Source organism: Gavialis gangeticus, unplaced genomic scaffold (genome assembly GCF_001723915.1).
Source record: "Gavialis gangeticus isolate Ggan-Ray unplaced genomic scaffold, GavGan_comp1, whole genome shotgun sequence".
Classification (NCBI taxonomy): domain Eukaryota; kingdom Metazoa; phylum Chordata; order Crocodylia; family Gavialidae; genus Gavialis; species Gavialis gangeticus.
The window spans coordinates 17,964,696-17,967,782 of NW_017729025.1; the positions used below are offsets into that span (position 1 = coordinate 17,964,696).

General features: G+C 45.4%; 1 protein-coding gene across 1 annotated transcript in view; it reads left to right on the forward strand.

Annotated features, from left to right (window-relative positions):
- BRF1 (BRF1, RNA polymerase III transcription initiation factor subunit) overlaps positions 1-3,087 on the forward strand; it is a 374,795-nt gene that overhangs the window by 368,225 nt on the left and 3,483 nt on the right. The gene's annotated exons all lie outside the window — the stretch shown is intronic.

Consider the following 3,087-nt stretch of genomic DNA (forward strand, 5'->3'; position numbering starts at 1 on the left):
CCGCCACAGAAGAATAGCCCCCCCCCCCCCTTTTTGCATTCCCCTGGGCTGATTTCGGGGAGCCCAGGCTGGGGGGAGCATTTAGCTGCTGTGCAAGCCTCAGCTGCAAGCTCCAAGGGGAAGCTGGTGAGAGCCACCAAAGGCCCCTGCCTTTTCCTGGGGACTGCCCAGTTTGAGGAAGAGGCAAGTAGCAAAGGCTACCGCTCCCCTCACCTCCCAGTCCAACAGGAGTGGGAAAGCAGCGGCCCCCTATACCTTCTCAAGACTGGGGTCGCAGGAAGGGAGGGAGCCTTTCCCTTGGTCCCAAGAAGGAGTTAAACTGGGGGAAAGTGTATAGACATTCAGAATTCCAAGAGAAACGCTTCCAGGGATGATTTAACCCTGGTTGTTGCCAGGTTATTTTTCTCCCAGAGTGGCCATTTTTGATCTGGGAGGAAAAGCCTGAATGTCTGTACACCTCTGGTTTCTATCAGGAAAATGGCGAGTCTGCCAGTAGAAACTGAACATCTGTACCTGGTGCTGATCTGAATAACTTCTATGTAAAGACAAACACTATGAATTTGGCTCTCCAGCTCAGATTGAAGTGAGTCTTGAAACACCATCTCTGAAATAAAAGTTATGAAATGAGGACTTTTCCAACCATAATGTAATACAGTGATCATGCACAACTCATTATCCTGTATGTGTATGACAGCCTTTGTGGCAACCAGGAGCTGCCACGGACTTTGTTCTGTGTTGGTGGGTAACAGAGATTTCTCTGTGTTGGTGGGTCATAGTTGGATACATCAAATGAAGAATTTAGCTTGTATTTGAAACTTCCTTTTAAAATTGAAGTTGCTGGGCATACATAAACAGGATCGTAAAGTGGAAGCTCCCAATTATGGAGTCTGACAAAACCAAGTAGACAGAAGTTTTCTTTTGGAGGGTTGGTTTGCTGTTATTTGCTGTGCAAAGTTACCCAACACCTATGTCAGCTGCAGACTTTAATTCAGCTTTTACGCCCTGTCTGCAGCCTTATCACGTTGCTTTTAGACAATTTTCCAGTCAGAAATCAATCTGAACCGTAGGAAAAATACTGTGATGCTAATGTTTATTATTAGGATTTTGTTCCCAAAAAATGCACCCATGTGAGTGGGTGGGTCTGTGTTTAAAAATATTAATAGTAAAGCCCACAAAAATCGTATAAAGGTCACTGGACTTTTTTTCCTGTGTTACTATTTTAAAACCATTCTGAGAACATTCCACTCCCCTCTGTCTGGATCTGGACAACAGCCAAAACCTGGAGTATTTTTACTACTAGGCAAAATAAATTAGTACCGTTACCAGAATTAAAATGCAGATGTGCAAAGTTAATCAGCAAAGCAAGTAAGTGCCTTGCCTGTTTATTCATGGAATTTAGACCTCCCTGATAGGCATAACTGTAGGAGATCCAGGCGATGAGCTTCAGCCTTTCTGAGCAAATTGCTATAGATGATATTTGTTTCTGCTTCAGAGCATCCATTTTGTTTGTGTCCCCAGATGGAGCGCTACACCACACTTCCCTGCACCAGAGCTGGAACTTTAGGTTAAATCTGCTGAACCAGTCGCATGTAATTTGTAAAACTTGGGTTCCCCATTACAACAAAAAGATTTTGTTGTACAGCACACAAGAAAGAAATTGCTGTACCTGGAAACATGCATAGGCTCTCTTTATTTTTTCCTTCAACTCTGAAATCATCGGTGCATTAGGAAAGATTCTGGGTGATGATTGGGAAAGAGATGAAAGTGGCCTTTTAAAGTTTAAACTCTGCTTCAAGGAGCGTCAGCTATAGGAATTTGAAAGCCAGATGTGCTAATTGAAGTTCATTGCAACATACCGCCTTGCTTTTGGGAATCTCTGCCAACTGAAGGGAACTCTGTAGTGGCTAGTGAACTTCTATGGATTCAGCTTAGAGTCCTTGAATAATGTAAATGAAGTAATTAATTCTTGGTGCTCATGTCTATGTAAAAATCACACCTGTTCATAAATGCATATTGTTGCTTATCTACCATCATGTTCCAGATTTACAGCTGATGATTCATTTTACTTTCTGGCCTCTAAACTATGCAGTGTATTTTGCAGGTCTGTGTGTCTAGTGTCTTTGAAATGAGGACATAGGACTCCACAGGGTTTTGATATGATCTAGAGCATGCATAGGTAACCCCTGGCACAGGTGCTACAGCATGACACACAAAGGCCTGTTGCTTGGCACTCTTGCCTCGGGATAGACAGTGAGGAAGGGGCCAGGGCTGTGCTGCCACAACAAGAATTGGGCCCCTTGCGGCTCCCCCTCGCGGCTGCCACCTTTGGCACACCAACATCTTACAAGTTGAGGTTGCGGGTGTTTCTGGCACTCTGCCCAAAAACATTGCTGGCCCCTGCTCTAGAGCTTTCTTAACACGTGCAGGCCTTTGCGTGTCATGCTGTAGCACCTGTGCCAGGGGTTGCCTACCCATGCTCTAGAGCATATCAAATCCCTGTGGAGTCCTATGTCCTCATTTCAGAGACACTAGATAAATACACATGTAGACGTTCACAAATAATTTCAACTTCTTCAGGGAGGCCATATTGCTAGGGTGACCACGTGTCCCAGTTTGGCCGGGACACTCCAGGATTCTCTAGCCCAGTCCTGGCCAGTTGGTCAAAAGTCCCAAGCTGGAGTCCAGCAGGGAGGCAGAACAACATGAGCAGGCACCGCTGCTGCTGTGAGGGAGCAAGGGCATGCCACATTCAGGTGTGGTGGCACCTGCTTCAGTCTGCCTGTCTTGCTCCCGCACAGGAGCGGTGGTGCCTGCCCAGCCTCCTGCCTAGTGCACCATGCTGCTTCACTTCCCCACCAGACTCCAGCCCTGGGACTTTTGACCAACTGGCTGGGACTGGGCTGCAGAATCCTGGAGTATCCTGGCCAGACTGGGACATAAGATCACCCTACATATAGCAGATTTTCTCCTTAGTCTTAAGAAACTTATATGAGTTTATCATTCAGTTAATTAAAAACTTACCAGCCTGTTACATGGCTCAGGAATAGTTTGGCAGTTGTATTATTTTCTTTTTCTTTTTTTTTTTTT